Genomic DNA, 17,512 nt, shown 5'->3' on the forward strand with positions numbered 1-17,512 from the left:
CTAGGGCCAGTTCTGTCCTCAATAGAGCAATATGTGAAGGGGAATATGTGAATAAAACTAGTATTCTAATTGTTATTATGATGCTCCTGCTTATTTTGCTGTCTCTTCCTCCTTGTGTCCAAGGGACCCTAAGATTTCCAAGTAACTGACAATAGTAAGAAACTGAAGGTAGCTTCTTAACAAGACACATACACCATCCTATCAAATTAAACATGTGGATATAAAAGCAGCAATAAATATATCTGAACATGGTTTGCATCTCTGTAATGTTTAAAGTATCGAAATTGCTGTTCAGAAATAAGGCGTTAAAATGGGATAGGATTCCCTTTTGATATAATTGGTCCAAGCCACAATGGTGATATGTTATCTGCAATATCACATGTAATATGCCTCTAAGTCTTAATTAGGGGGGGAATCCAAGCAGAAGAGTACAATTGTATATGAGTATATGACTTAGCCTTCCATCCTTCCGAGGTTGGTAAAATGAGGACCCAGATTGTTGGGGGCAATATGCCGACTTTGTAAACCGCTTAGAGAGGGATGTAAAGCACTGTGAAGCGGTATATAAGTCTAAGTGCTATTGCTATTGCTATTTATAAAGCGGTACTAATACTTCATGTGATTTTGATTCTATGCCTCTGTTTATACAACCAAGGATTGTATTAACTTTTTTGGCTGCTGACAGACACTGCTGATTCATGTTTAAGTGATTGTCCACTAGGACTCCAAGGTCCCTCTCACAGTTACTGCTTTTGAGCCAGGTTAATCTTAATAATTTAATTTAATTTAATTTAATTTTTAATTTAATTTAATTTTTTATTTTATTTTATTTGTGATTTAGAATTTAGGTTTGTTTTTGTTTTAATTTGTGAGAACTGGCAACTGGACGCAGTGTGTATCCCAAAAAATTTATCTATTCTCCACAATCACCTTGGTTGTGCATTTTTTTTTGCAACAGCCAATGAGAATAGCTCCCTTTTCAGAAGAATAATGGTTCAAGATATGAGAGGATCTATCAAAACACATGAAGCTGTTAATTTGGAGGAAAAAAACCAGAAGCGTTGAGCTCCCGCAGCCCCTTGCATGTCCCGCCTCCCCCAGCATTCTTTCAATATGCAGTGAGAGCCATTTCCAAAGTAGCTTAGAATTTTTGTTTTGGTTTTTTTCAAGACCATACAGTTATGAAAAGATGAAGGTTCTCAACAGAACGTTAGCATTATTTAATTCCCGACTCCAGTATCCCTGCTACATTCATTCCCAAATATAATTGTATTCTAAGCAGCTGTTTCAAGAGCATTGGCTGTCTTGCCATGTCCCCAAAGCGCAAGGAATGCTTTAAAGAATTTCAGAGCCTGAGAATTTTCACAAGTTGAGATCACTCTATTGTTATCCGAGGACTCAGATTCATATTTTTACTGTCCATGGGCAAAGCTAGAATCGGAGTTTTTATAAATGGCCAAAAACTATTTAGGATCAATCTTAGCATCAAGCAGGCATAGGGATTCTGAACATCAGGTCCTACCAGCCTTAGTATAGATGCAGTTAAGTACTAATGCTTGTAGGAACAGCATCTCTTGTAAAAGTAAACTGAGCAAGAATTGGACTCTCCAATGTCTTGATGGCTATTTATCCTGCCAAGGCTCAAACTTTGTTTATGTTTCTGTGTTCTAGCCATAGCCAGTTTCCTTAGGGCTGAGAGTTGGCAAACTTCCAGAATTCTTTAGTTGAAGATATAATAATCCCTACTATCATCTTTTAAGACTTCTGTGCCATTCATACCTCTCTTGGCCTTTTATGCAATAGTAGGCAGATGATAAACCGAGCTGATGTTGCTGGGGGCAACTCAGGTAATAATAGCAAATTTACTTTCTAGGAACGTTACAAGATTCTAATACAGTGTCATTAATCCTTTAACAAATTGTATGGGAAGAAGAGGGATAGGGAGAAATGGACTTAATAAATATTTCTAAAAGAAAGTAAAAAAAAAAAACCCTTAAAAGAGAATTTTTTTTAAAAAAAAACCTGTGTTGTCTTTTCTTTTTCCCATGGAACATACAGTCCAGACTCAAGCAGATGGTGCTTCCCATCTGTTCTATTCTATGGACAGGAGGGCGGTTCTTGTTCCTGTATCCAGACTAATTATGCCAGAGAACCTCCCTCCCACTTCATCCTGAAGAATGCTTTCATTTATTCCATCTGGCAGATATATGGGAAACATTTCGTGCACATGAAAGCTCCTACACTACCTTTTGGGGAAGTAATAAAGAGACTACAATAAATTATTGGGAAGCAATAATTCATAATTACAATTACCAGAAGTATTAAATGATATATCACTTCAAAGTGGATGTTGTGTCAATAATGGACATTCAGTCCAGTATCGATCATGGGTATAATATTAAAAAAAATTGAAAGAAAACTAAAAAAAGGTTACAAGACGACCTTCCCTAGAATCATCCCTCCTGGTACAACCTGTATTACAATCTTCTTCAGCGGTAGACTGGACTCTACATAGTTCTCTGAGTGATCACTTCGGTCCCTTTATTTCCTAAAGCTCCTCAGTGACAAAAGGAGCACAAGGGGAGAATGGTCAATGAGTAATTTGGTCAAATGATCTGGTTACTCTGTATTCAATTAAGCAGTTAGCAGAGCTGCTTGCGAAGTCACTGGGAAAATTCCTAATGGAATGTATTCACCTTCATTCATGGAATGTATTCAGATCTCTAATGCCATTGGGGTGCATCATCCTAATTGGTCCTCTCCTTCTGTGAGATCCTGGACAGCAACAAATTTCATCTAGACCAAAAAGTGATTTGATGATGACAAAGAACTCAGAACAAGATCTTTCAACTTCATATTGCACATGAATTACTCTGAAGCAATGACAAGGTCCATCATGTGGTTTCTTGGGCTGGAAATATTGGGATATATTAACAGAGGCCATGAATTCTAGCATTAGACACTTATTGATATATAGCAAGGACTCTAATGAAGACATGAAAGAGTTATTTTCTCCTTTCTGAAGCTTATCCAGCCCTGGTCTTTGTCACACAGATTCCATGGCAGTAATGTCAAACGTATACAAAAATAGAAGTGAAAGTTTATTTTTGTTTTAAAATAAAAAATTGTTTTTGCAAAAAAATAAAAATAAAAATAGAAGTGGAAGCTTTGGTTATTTGGAACACCAGTAAAAAGACTTTTATATAAAAGAAAGCATTTTGTTGTGGTCTTCAATCTGAGAGAGCCATTTGCCTGACCATCACTAGCCAAAGGAAGATGTTTTCAATGCCATTTGTAATGTCTCAGAAGTGTGCAAGAAACATGCCTACTTTGCTTTGCAAACTACATTTCCAGTTGTTTCTCTTCCATTCCTAATCAAGTCCTGACACTCAGCAGTGACTCATCATTTCCCTCTGCTGATGTTTGCAAAGGTTTGCAAATGTGATTATTAGCTGATCTCTGATTTCATCTGAACAAAAAAAGGAACCTGGCAATGATCTGGAATGTAGTTTATTCATAGACATTTTTTTTAATGCAAACTGCTTGTGGATAGTCAGTATATCTTTCTGCATATACTTCAATGTCCATTGTTCCTTGATGTTCTTAGTTTAACCTTGGCAGTAAAAGAGGGTTTGGTGCTGCCTGTAATAACAAGTACGACTGTAGAGAGCTATGCCAGCAATGCTGGTATTCCTGCATGTATTTCTTCTTTCTTCTTTTCTGAGGGATTGGAGAAGATTTACTCCTTTAACGTTACAGCATTTAAAAATATTTTTTCTCCAGATTTTTTTTTAAAAGCTCCACATGCTCTTTATAGTATTTTTTTAAAGGGTCTTACATGCTTGTGCCTTTTGCAAACGTCCAACAAATTGTCTCCATATAATATAGGGCTCAGAAAATGGGAGGGATCACAGTACCAAAAATATGATTGACTAATCTTAAATTTAACTATATGGAATACTTACAACAAGAAAATTCAGTAATGGTTACTGTTTTAAAAAATTCTACAGCTAGGCATCCCAGAATGGAAAGTGTATGTTTGTGTCTATTCATATGTTGCTATAGGTCAGGGGTGTCAAACTGGATTTCTTTGAAGGCAGGATCAGCATTGTAGTTTTCCTCTGCGAGCCGGCAGGGGGAGGGGGGAGGGGAGATGGCGGGGAGAGTGGGTGGGGGAGATGGGACAGATGCCTCCTGCAGCATCCTGCTGGCCAAAATGGGGTGCGGGGGAGCCACACATGGGCCCCTCTGCTCCATTTTTGGCCTGAACGGCCTCCTGCAGTACTTTACCAACCAAACGTGCCTCGTTTTCACCCTCCATGGCCTCCTGCAGCACTCTGCCAGCCAAAAACACCACCCATTTTAGCTGAAAGAGGTACTGTGGGCTGGTCCTTTGATATTTCCATTATAAAAGAGTGCAAATCATATTGTTCATAAGCAGTAGGAACATTTAGTTATAGTATTCAGCTGATTCATACTATTTATTGGTCAACATGCATGACACATATTGTAGACAAGTCAGGATGTTCATCTGGAATAGAAACAAAGAGTAGAGTATCTAGAAACTGTATTCCCTTCACTAGATGTGTGAGTGGTAGCTCAATAACTACATTATCACCACTAAAACATTTGTTTCTATCTATACAATTCTAATTTTATGACACCAGCCTCTAGTGCTTCTTGATATAACTGGTTTTACACTCCTGATATATAGTTCAACTATGATTTTCAGTTTGCTTCTTGACCCTGTGTTAAGATATGGTTTGAGCCTAACAAGTTGTCCAGGCAATATATGTGTTCTGTGACTTTAATATGAATATGTATTGTGTAACTTTAAGGCTTTACTGCTGAATCATTATAATGCTGAGTCATGCTGTAATTAGTTGTGAGCGTATTTAAGAAAGGTACTGTAACGTATTCAGTTGATGATAAGCTACCATAGTGTGAGGAGTGCTATCCATTGTGCTATCATCGTTGGATGGATCTGCTACCATCATGGTTTGTGAACCAGAGTGAGTTTGTTATTCTAACCAACTACTGTTTGTGTGGTAAGAAGATTTTGTATCACTGGACTGATTTAACTGGCAAAGACTTGGATTTGTTTAAAGACTATGAGATTGTTTTTTCACTATAAAGTAAACTTTTGATAAACCAGTTTGCACATCTCTTATTCATTGCTCTCAGCAACGTTTCTCTATGCTCTACACTCTGCTGGTTGGTAACACAACAACAATATCCTTAACACCCTGCCTCTTGGTTTGTCCTACAGTTCTGATTTATTGTTATCCTAGTCTTTGGGATTCACTCAGTGACTCCAACAGAATTCATAACTCACACAGTACAGAAACACTACATTTAGTAGTTAAACAACTAATTTGGATTTAAAGGATTTGTGATTTTAAGATTAAACTAGAGGAGACTTAACTGTCAATGCTAAGTTGATCTAACTAGCAGCTTTGCTTCTTTCCCATCTTATTTTCAGGAAAACTCTCTCACACATGGCTGAGCTGCCATGGTACTGCCAAAGAGGTTTCTACATATAATTGCCTAGGTTCTCATAAAATCCTTGCCAAATCTGGGCTGCCTCTAGATCTTGACTCCAACACCTGGTATTCTCAGCAATGGCCACAGTGGTTAGAAACTCTGGGAGTTGAAGGTCACAAATCTGGAAGGAAAACAAGTCAGGGAACACACAATTACAATACCACAAATATATGAATTATTAAATTCCTTGTTACCCAATCTTGTTACCTGTTTGTGTGTTGAATTCCAACCCCAGAATCCTTAATAGCATGCACTGCAGTCATGCTGACTGGGTGGACATCAAGTCTAATACATTTAGGCATGTAGGAGAAGGCTGTGCAGAATTATTGGCATATGGCCAGGTACAAAAGGGGAGACTCAAAAAGAAAGAGCTAGTGGGGCAAGGATAAATTGCCAGGGTGAGGGTATGAATGTAATTCTGAGTGTCAATAATTCAATTGTTGTGTATCAGTGTGAACAGAGAGAAAAGAATGTTTGAGTGGTATACAGGATATCTAATCATGGATAAGGCAAGAAGTTTAGGTGCCAAAAGGGTCCTAAAAGTTGGGTTTGGCTTATCTGCATATGGGCTTATCCATGAGTATAAAAGTACTTTTTAACATTACTTATATTTCCTGTATATGCTCATGGATAAACCCATCAATCGATAAGCCAACTGACAAATTTTTAGCCAAAATACTGTGAAAAATGCAGATCAACTTATCCACAGAAGGCACACTTTTCATGGTATTTTGGTTAAAAATCTAAGGGTTAGCTTATCTATGATGAATTTATTCATAAGTATGTATGTTATGTGAATGACATAAATTAATCAGAGAATACTGAAGGTCACGTTGGATGATACAGCTCTGACTGCACTGCCAAATGTAGCTTCCTGCCATTTTGAAATGAAAAACAAGGAAAATTTGTAGCCTAAAACAGATTTACCAAAGTTTTAAACTTTCAGCCACCCAAAAAGATTATAGCAGAGAAATGCTCAGCCAAGAAGCATGATGTAGCCTCATCTATCTATATCTTTGCCTGTAGCCATGCTTTATCCAAAAGTAACTGATCCTTATGCACAGTTATCAACGGATAGCTCATCTTTAGTAAAGATAGAGACAAATATTGCCCAAAAATGGCAAAAAAGCATTCATGAATTCTGATAAATATCAAAATAAATCCGACACAAGCAAATGTTTCTTAATCTCACTGGGGCATATATTATCTTCAGTTTGCATATCTTTCCTGAGTGCTATGGGAAAGTCCATTATCAAGGTTATGAATATTTCCAACATATTTATTTCGAAGGAGAAGTGCAAATAAACAAGATAAGCTTAGGTAACAACCCTCTTCCAGCAAATGTTATGCATTCTCTCTTTGTGTTCCCAGCACTCTTTTTCTCATAGCATAAGCATAAAGCGAAAGAGAAAATTTAGTGCAAAAGGGAGCTGAGTAGAAAGACATGGATGAATGAAAAAATTAACCATGAAATTTAGTGTCATATTCAGAATGGAGTGTCTGTCTCTTCCCCTTTTCCACTGAGCTCTGAAGCTTTTGAATCTTTGCTGGATTTTTCTCATTTTAAAATGCCCATTGTTGCAATGTTGCATTTTGTACTGTAGTTCACACTAAAGAGAAGTGGGAGAGCTGTAATAAATGTTTTTAGACAGTGAGTAGCATAATTACAAGACATAGAAACTGTAACCTAAAGGGCTGTCCATGATTGATTGCATTACTGTAGTTTCCCTGGACAATTCAGAGATTCGGTTTTTTTTTTCTAGGTATGACTTGGAGCCAATGATCCTGCAACATAAGCAAAAGCTTTTATACCAGGGAGTTGTCAGTTCATACCCTTACGTGAAGAGCTTTGTACCCTTCACCAATATACTCAAGAGGATCCCCAACCTTTGAAATCAGTTTTGAGAAATGAGTGTGTCAAAATTTTTCTCGCACAGCAGAAATGCCTTCGAGGCATGCAGTAGAATGAAGATTTTGTTTTGTTTTTGTAGAGGTCTGCTTGAGGTATGACTTTGTTCTTTATGGCCAATGCCATAACACAGAAGAGAAATTATGCTTCCTCTCCCTGTAAGCAACTGATGTTTGAATGACAGCTATTATAAATAAATAAATGCTGCTGTTAAAATTCATTTTAGGAAAATGGTTGATAAGGGGAGCTGAAAACCTAATTTTCATGTCAGAAGAAATCTCTAGTTCTTGTATCATAGTAAATCAAGAAAACATTACAACGTTAGATAAGAATTGAACACTGTCAAAAATGGCAGGGAGTAATGGATTTGTAACAACTACACCAAAAGTATCAAATTAGGCATGAGAACCATAACTTTTCTCAAAAAACCCAAACCAAAACTCAGACACATAATTGGAAATCGAACAAAATTACATTGAAGAATATAAACCTGGTCCTTTGAAGAAGGCTGGTTCACCTGGTGCCAGCCTTACCCCTTCCCTTTCTGCAAACTGCTGTTAGCCAGAATTAAACATATAGGTAGCTATATTCAGACCCAATAGTAGCATCTGCCAACTTCAGGCAACTGCTTATCCATTCTCTGCATCCTTCTGGCTAGCTAGAGTGCTGATGAGTAGCAGTTGGTGAATTGGTGTGGGGAAGTTGCCAATGCCAGCATCGTAGAGTAAGAGCATTCCATTGGTGCATGTGGAATATGGCAGCCAAAGAGGTAATGAATAGCTTGGTCAATGGTGGATAAATCTCCTCTGTGCTTCCTATGACTATGAGTAGCTGGCTAATGGAAAGGGACACTTTGCTGAATGCTCTCCACAGATCTAGACAAAAGGACTTTCTGAGAGATGCTTGCATTTGCTTTATGGAGGGCAAGTTTAAAGTTGATAAAGGACATATAAGAAGGATCCTTTCTACCTGCACTGCTTTTCCCACTCTTTTTAAAGGGAGAAATCTTATATCATCACTAAAATCTTCTCTGTTTTGACTCCTACACTTTTTCACCATGCATATAAAGAATATCATGAAAGAAAAGGAAAAGAGGGTTATTATAGTAGCTCTGATATATTATATTACCTCACTGAAGAAAAAATGCTGAACACATGGACAATTTCCACCAAATTTTCAATATTGGTCCTTTGGGTGCAAATTCATTTACAGAGTCCTTTTGTTGTTGCCCATCCCGCTCATTTTACATGGTTTTGCTTAGAAAGCAAACATTTTTTAAAGAAACTGAATAGAGAAGCTAGCATGCCGCAGAACAAATCCCCACTCTTTGATGTAATCTTTACTTCAAAAACATATGATATTCAAATATGCCTCGGGAGATATATAATCTTAACAAATCAAAAGGTTAGGAGGCTACAGCCCAGTTCTCCCTTTGGAAATGTACATCTTTCTCCATTAAAACTCAAAAGATACACTGAAGTGGCAGAGTCTTCTGGGTCCAGTGGGTTGGGCAAGGCACAATCCCATCCTTGTTTTACTACAGTAACTGGTAGTTACTAAGGATATCTATAACATTAAAGTTCTCAATGTTCTCATTCTTGTCAGTGGGTAGCCATGTTTCGTTTCCCTCTAGCTAGACAATGGAGAGTCCTGAAAACTCTATATAAATTCAATAAAAATTTAGCCAGTTAGTACATTTCAAAGAAATCTTACTAACTATACAAGAGCACTTGTAACACATTTTCTTTCTTCCCCTAGATTCCAATTCATTCCTTTCTTCACAAGCTTGGAATTCTATTTTAAAAATCATTGAACTTCAAGGAGAAAGCACTGAAAAGTTTCTTGGATCCTTTAAGAATTCAGCTTCAGTTGCACACTGACCTGGATGCTGATTAGTTATTTATTGCAGAGGAAAACAAGTCACAGGAGAAGTTGAAGGAGACTTATTGACTTTTCTGTATGCAAATTGCAGAGCTGGTGTAATCAAAGCAAGTGAAGCAGCTGCAATCTGTCTTGCACTGAACAGCCTATCAGTCTAGGCGCCTTGGCTTTATCTGTGCTAGAAAAATACATCCTGCTTAAGGATGCAGCTAACACTTTGCAATCCATATAGCATGTAATGCCTCTATCTAAGTCCCCCTGAAAACTGTGCAACCTGAGCCTGCATCACAATTGCTCGAGCTCAGTCCCATAGCCAGTCCTTGATTGCTTTTGACCAAAGATTCAGGAACAGGGGGAAGCTTAGAAAGAATCGGGGAGATAAATTTTCTCTACATTTAGCTCTTATCTCTTCCTAGCCAACTGCCATTTTACACACATCATAGTTGCCCTATTTGATGCACCATTAAAAATTGTTTCATGCTTCCTCACTTAGACCTCGATCCTTCTTGACAATATTTTTGCAGTAAAAATCACTAAGATTCTTCTCATCCAGGTTTCTAACGGTTTTTCTATTGTGTAGGTCAAGGGTAGTTTGATATAGTTTTCTTAAACACCTTGATGTTTTTTGCTTTTTCTGTCAGCTATGATATTCTGCTGTAGTGGAAGCTAGGACCATGGTGACGGGGGCAGTGCTTGCATTCCTATTTGAGTGATCAATTCTGAAAATGGTACTGGGGGAATATTGCTCAGATGCTGGCATTTATGCCATTGCATTCCAGGGTTGCTACCTTTCACATGCTTTTAATATTTAAATGAAATAATTAGGGGAAGTCTTTTTGAGACTGGGGTGAAGGGCAATTAGTTAGGCCTTGCTTCAATGTTGTTTTGAGCCAATACCCAGACACAAGGAATGATAAACTAGACTGAAGTTACAACAAGGGACCAGGAACAAAGGGTATAGAAAATTGTAGTCAGATATCAATTAGGGGGGAAAATGAAGATGACATTTCCCCCCTTAATTGATGACAGGAAGAGAGAGGAAGGTAACAATACAGAATTTCAGACAATTCATTAACTGGGAGGAAAAATATTGCAGAAATATCGTGGAAAACCTTTGTGTAAATTTCAACTAGTCCTAACTACTGAATTGCAAGAACTAAATAATGAAAACTCTTTTCACAGATTTGATCTAACTGAAAAGTAATTTGCTCTGACTGTACTGCTGTCACCTTTCACGTCTCTTGACTGTGAGCATCTGAGTAGTTGAGTTCTCCACGCACTAAGGTTCAACAAAAGCACAGTACATACTAGAGAGTTTATTAACAGAAGCAGCATATTTCCACAGAGATGGAAAAGCTGCTTAACACAGCAGGGAGTACAATTTACAGAACCTCTTGCCAACCCCCTTGAAGAGAGGCAATTAGGCACAGCAAACAACATTTGAATATGCCCCTCACCATGATGGCTTTGTAAGGATTTGCAATTACCTGGTGAGTTACCTAGAAAAGGTGTTTGAAGATCCATTAAATTCTAGAGCTGAATTGCATGGGTGTACATGATCGCCAAAGTCCGATGACAGGTAAGGCACAAGAACAAGAATTCAGTCAGTCAGTCAGTCTTAAAGAATGGATACATTGAATACAGGCAGAAGTCAAATAATCGAAGGCATTCAAATTATTGCCTCTCTCCCTTTTTTAAAAAGTTAAGAATCCTTCCTTCCTTCCTTCCTTCCTTCCTTCCTTCCTTCCTTCCTTCCTTCCTTCCTTCCTTCCTTCCTCCCTCCCTCCCTCCCTCCCTCCCTCCCTCCCTCCCTTCTAAAGCAGAGCTGTCATTCAGTTTAGAGCTCTAGGGCCACCTTTACTAGAGATGAAAACCTAAGAAACTATTCCTTCACAATATTCCAATTAATTGAAAAGAAATTTGCATATTTTACTAGGGGATGAAATTTGCAAGTATTAAAATCAGCCAGGCAACAAACTTATTCATAGATAGATAAAAGTACTCAACATAGCATTAGCAAATGGCTGATGATCAAAGCTGTCAAAAATAATTTGCTAATGAAGTACTTGCTTACATAATCAACTTTAAGGAATTGTTGTGTGAGAAAATAAGGCTTGATTCTGCAGCCTAATATTTCAGCCACTCTAGGCCATTTCAGTCACTTCAGGCCATTCTACTTTGTATAGATGCCATTGGTCCATGAGCATTTTCACATGCATGTGAAACAGTACAGTATATATTTATATGTGGATACATATACACATATGTGTGTGTGAGAGAGGGGGGGAGGGAGAAAGCGAGTGTGTTCTAGTGCTATTTTAGGCATAACAATTGGCTGGGTAATTTTGGACCAGTTCTCTCTCTCAGCCCCACTCACCTCACAGGGTTGTTGTGGAGAAAAAGCATGTGAGGAAGTGATATTAGATAGGTTCATCACTTTGAGTAATTTATAGAAATAATAAAGGGGATAAACAAAAATAAAATATGTTAAGATTTGATTCAATTGGAAGGTTATATTTTCCTTGACTCATGCTTAATTTTTGGTGATTTCATGGACACATCTATGTAATAGGAAGTGGTTTTGAGAATATATTTTTAAAACTTTTTAATGAAACGTACAACCCTGGAAATTCCTGATTGTCTCCCATTTAAGTACTAATCAAGCACAGCTGTGCTTAGGCTTTTGAGGCATTCAACATTAAAAAAATACAAATCACTCAAACTCAAACCCAAACCCAAACCAAGGCATTTACAAACTGACCACAGGAAGGCAAAAGGAATCATTTTCCAACTATTGCCTTGAGCCTACCTCCATTGTGGTGATAATTATTTTCACTAATAAGGGAGCTGTAATTGTTTTTTTCCATTCTGTTGCTTTTTCTTGTATCTGTTCAGCTGCCTGTTTCTCACCCTCCTTTTAATATTTTATTTTCAGCATCCTGAAATCTACCTGCTCATTTCCCATTATCTCTTTTACTTTTTTTATTTTTTAAAATACAAATAATACAAACATAGTACTTATACATCTAAATACAAAAAAAATAAAAAGGAAAACACCCCGAATATTACAGTGCTCCCCCACCCCCCGGAGATCATCCCCTCCCTTATATTTCTTTATCTATAACAACTTATATATATATTGTAAAAGATATACAATATATTCCAATTGTGCCCTTATCCCCTCCAAAACAACATATATTCTTGAGTAGGTTTATTCCCTTTGCCTTCCACCAACACTGATTTTATAAAATCCCCCCCTATTTCATTATAACCATTATCTTTTTAAAACCCTATTTGTGTTTGCCTTCCATTCTAGGCCTCTATCACTATTTACAAGTATAATCCTAGTTCCTTTGGAGCAGGCATTATAAATGTTCTCAGTTTTTATGTACAATTTTACAGAGAATTCTCTGCTGTTACAGTCATGGTAAGAATGCAAAATTTAATCCCAACTTACTATCTGAAGTTTCTATTCCAATCCCAGAAGGACCATAATGTTGGATTATACCAAAGAGGCAAATTGGCTGAAAATATTCCTTTTCAGTTAAATAAATTAATACCTGCAAGAAATAGAATACGCTAAAGTCATCCTGCACATTATAGCAGAAGTCCTCATCCTTCACCTCACATATCAAAGGAGAAGCTAAAGGAGTGCAAGGCTTTTCATTTCCAGGCCAACGCTTTTACAAACAGAAATTCTTTCTCAGACTTTTGAATATTTTAGCATTATGACCACATTTCCCACTGATGAACATAAGATAGGAGTAAATGCACAGAATGAAGAATAGAGGGAAATGATGCAAGAATATGGTTAAGTGAACTACTAGGAAGTTTTCCTCAACTTTGAACTGCTAGTGTGCCCTGTGTCCCCATGTTGTGATATGACAACAGACAAAGTAGCATTTGTGTCCCTTGACCTGCTGCTCAGAAGTGGGAGTTAAGAAGACACTTGGAAGCCATCTGCCACCAGTCAGCAACCAGTCTGTTTGATTCTATTTATGGGCCTAGTTTCTTTCTCTCTTTCTCTGTATGTGCTTCAATTAATAAAACAGAGATAGTTCAAAATTTAATTTGCAATAAACATAAATTATAACTATTTCCACCAGGCTTTTAAATGCATTGTTTTTTTAGGTAGGCCCTGCTTGACTCCTTGTAATGAAATATGCCTGGATAGAGCTGTAAAATCCAAGAAATAGTCATTGAATCTTTGTTGAAAAGATTGTATTTGTAATCAGCTCAAGAGATCAGCTGGAGGATTGTTCCACTTTAAACTTTCTGGTTTATTTCTCTTTTCACAAAGGGCATTTGTTTACTTCTTTTTAATCTGAAGAAGAGTTTAGCTGCATAGTTTTGTTAGACATGTAGATCAGTTCTGGAGAGTTAACCAATTCAGAAACTGTTTACACCTTGAACCAAAATATAACTGGCACCTATCTCAAATGATTAAAAGTCTCTCCTTTTATCTTGCCTGCAGACCAGAAAAAAATCAATCCTATTTGCAAGACCTCCAAAAGAACAAAGCCTGAAAAGAAAAAATATAATAAAGCTTTGCCTTACCTGTAAATCAGAAGTATCATTTCTGACTTAAGAAATTTTAGACAGTCACATGATCACAAACCTTGAAGTGTAGAAGAAATGCTATCAATGGCTGCTATGATGCAGAGCAAGCCTGAAAGTTTTACAAGTAGGTTGGGCATTATTCAAAATATTCCTATGGGTTGTACAGTCTGTTTTCAAAATTTAACTGCATTAAATGTGATGGATAACTTGAGTATGAAATGTTCTTAGCCATACGGAGGAGGATTGCTGGCATAACAGACTATTAAGGATGAGTAAGGAAGTACATATTTCATGTCTTCATATAATCATACAGCATATCCAGGATGCCAAAAATTTCCATTGAAAGAAAACTTGGAGGAAAAGATAGTTAAGAGCTGTGTATATAAAATTAGTAACAGTATGTAGGAAGCCATTTCATTTAGAAGCCCTTAAAAAAAAAAAATCACAGCCTGAGAATAGGGAACACCCAAGGTTATCAAAAAGAGAAAATAACACCTAGTTCTTCCTCAACAGAAGAAATGAAGAAAAATGAAGAAAGAGTAGCTAAATTAATTGATGGTAATTTACCTGTGTTAATTTATAAACTTGTTCCATTTTGGCTTTTCTTGCCGTCTCTAATTTATTTAGTTCTATTCTGAGTTTGGTTGTCGTCCTCAACTCTCCCTTTTTCTCCAGAGCACTTTTGACTGTAGACCTGGTGGAAACATTCATGGGCTGTGAAAAAGAAGCCATATGTGGCTTGCTGATACAAAGCTCAACTAAAAGGAATCTAGCAAGAAGGAAAGAGAAAGAGAGAGAGAGAGAGAGAGAGAGAGAGAGAGAGAGAGAGAGAGAGAGAGAGAGAGAGAGAGAGAGAGAGAGAGAGAGAGAATGCCTTTTGCCACAGATGATGAGCCAGGAAGAAGAAAAATGCTGGTTTTGTGAATATAAACAATTTTCTCTGGGCTCTTAAGGAAGGGATAAAGAATTGTGAATACAGATACAAGAAATACTTATGTTGCTGTTGGATGAAAACCCTAATTAATGACAGCAAATTAAACTATCATATGCCAAAATAGGAGTAGTCAATGGGGAAAGTGTAATGAACAATTACAAGTTATATATGTAGAGTAAAAACCTAAAGCAAGTAGATGAATTTATGAAGTCTATTAGAATCTTTACTAAAGGTTAAAAAACAGATGGAAAAACGGAAATGCTGATAGAATGGTGGCAGGCAATATATGCTCTGTTTGAAAAAATATTTCTTAAACAAGTCAGAAAAACTCTATATAAAGGCATGCTTCTGTCTACTTTGTTATAGATAGAACTGAGTATCCCAAGAGAAACATAAAAATAAGTTGGAAACAGTGGAACTTGATTACTTAAGAAGTGCATGGTAAAACAAGAGATGGATCAAGTAGAAATGAGTGCTGAATATAAGTGGGCTGAATAAAAAAGTGAGTGACAGGTACAAAAACACACTGAAACAGTAACAGAATATATGAGAACATCCAGACATCAACAAAATAAATGAGGATCAAATTACAAAACTAATATATAAAAGAAGACTGAATGGTACTGATAAGAGGAAAATATTTGTAGCTCAGGGTTGAAATGAAAAATGCTTGGTCCTCTTTGAGCTTGGTTGTTTTTTTGTAGATGTTTTGTTACCCAAACTGGGTAATATCATTAGTCATGATGATATTACCAAGTTTGAATAATGAATGTCTGCAAGAAAACAACCAAGTCAGAGAACATCAAAAGACCTCTAAATACTGAATGGATTGAGAGAGTGGATGAAATACTGAAAAAAAGGAGAAATGACAACAACAAACAAAAACCGAACAAAAGTAATTATATACAGCAGTGTATAGACATAGTGAAAACAAGGATAATTTTCAATTATAAAAAGTATGGGGATACATACTGTAGGTATCTAGTAAATTATGTTGGTGTAAACTAGATGTAGCTATATTTCAATCTTTTTATGCTTTTACTTTATTATTTCTTATGCCTTTTCTGCATTTTATATAGTGCTATTTGTAGCAAAAGGGAATACTGTGATAGACATATGCTGTACATATGTAGTTGTTTCAAGGTAGATGAGAGTCTTGCTGAAATCCTTATGATTGTGCTATGGTGCTATTGTTCATATTTAGTGATAAGATGACATGAAGTGTGTGCGTGTGTGCTTTTTATTTCATTGAACAATCATTTTGCTTGCAGCCTTCCGAACTTCCATTCAATCCCAAGAGATGAGATCACCAGGGGATACTTCCTATGCAGCTTTTTGTTATCAGTGATGCTACTGCTACTACTATGGGGAATCCTGCCATGGAGAAAGGACTGAAGGAATATCTTCTTCCTTGGAGAAAACCGAAGACTAGAAATAGGCCAATGACTGTGGAAGACAGTATGATGGAACATGCTAACAATATAACACCACCATCACCAACGAAAACAGATGCAAATTAGATGTTATCTTCATGCATGAATACAGTTTATGCATTTTAAAAATATAGCAATAACAGCTGGTGGGGAGGGGCTGTACAGCAACACTAAGATAGCAGGAGGAAGGGAGATTTCCTTTCCCTGCCTTGCTATAGTCTAACAAAATATCACTCCCTACAGTTGTATATTCAAGGAGATTGAAACAAGATAGCCTGTGTCAAAGAAGTGGCTCTGCCTAAAACAAAGCTGAGTCCAGTGTTGGTGCAAAAATCTCAGAAGTGATATTGTACTGTCTCTAGGAAACGTGAAAGAAAATAAGAACCAGCACAAAACTAGAATATCTCTTAATTTTAATAAGATATTCTGAACCAGTCACCTGATTTAAGCATACTGGCTGGGAATGTTGTAGTTTAATAATAGAGAAAAGCTGTTCTAAATATTCTGTCTGATAAGATCTCAAGATGCTCTATAGCAGGGGTGTCAAATTTGCAGCCACTGGGCTGGATCAATCACACGCAGGCCATGTGCTCGCTTCGGCAGCACATATACTAAAAACGATACAGAGAAGATTAGCATGGCCCCTGCACAAGGATGACACGCAAATTCGTGAAGTGTTCCATATTTTTGGTATTATGTGGAATGAGGAAAATTTGGTAAAACAAATTAGAGATTAAAGTCAAATGCATATAAAAAGATTATATAATATATTGATAGAAATAGATTCAGAAACGGAATTAGTTAAGGATTGTATGATAAAATGGGCACAAAATATTCAGGAACCAATAATGTTGGAAACTTGGGAAAAAATATGGGTTAGAAGTGTGAAATGTACACAAGCGCAAAATTTAAGAGAAAATTTTTATAAAATGTTTTACAGATGGCATTTAGACCCTAAAAAGCTAGCCTGTATGTATCCGAATTTGCAATCTAAGTGTTGGAGATGTGATTGTGATGATGCCACCTATTATCATATATGGTGGACTTGTAAAAAAGTTAAAGCATTTTAGATAAAAATATGGTGGATTATCCAAAATATTCTTAAAAAGAAGATAAGGTTTACTCCACAGTTGTTTTTGTTGGGTATAATTACAGACTGTACAGTGATAGAGACTAAATTGATTTTGAATTTAATAACTGCAGCTAGACTTTTGGTGGCGCAATATTGGAAGAAGGAAGATTTGCCTACTA

At 36.8% G+C, this 17,512-nt stretch overlaps 1 non-coding gene across 1 annotated transcript; it reads left to right on the forward strand.

The window, feature by feature from the left end:
* Positions 1-16,848: 16,848 nt before the first annotated feature.
* On the forward strand, positions 16,849-16,950 carry LOC139319993 (U6 spliceosomal RNA). The gene has a single exon (XR_011600663.1). It is a non-coding gene; the product is annotated as a U6 spliceosomal RNA (small nuclear RNA).
* Positions 16,951-17,512: the final 562 nt, after the last annotated feature.

This window comes from Pituophis catenifer, unplaced genomic scaffold (assembly GCF_029215685.1).
Source record: "Pituophis catenifer annectens isolate HBS135680 unplaced genomic scaffold, rPitCat1.0.hap2 SCAF_7, whole genome shotgun sequence".
In the NCBI taxonomy this organism is placed as follows: domain Eukaryota; kingdom Metazoa; phylum Chordata; class Lepidosauria; order Squamata; family Colubridae; genus Pituophis; species Pituophis catenifer.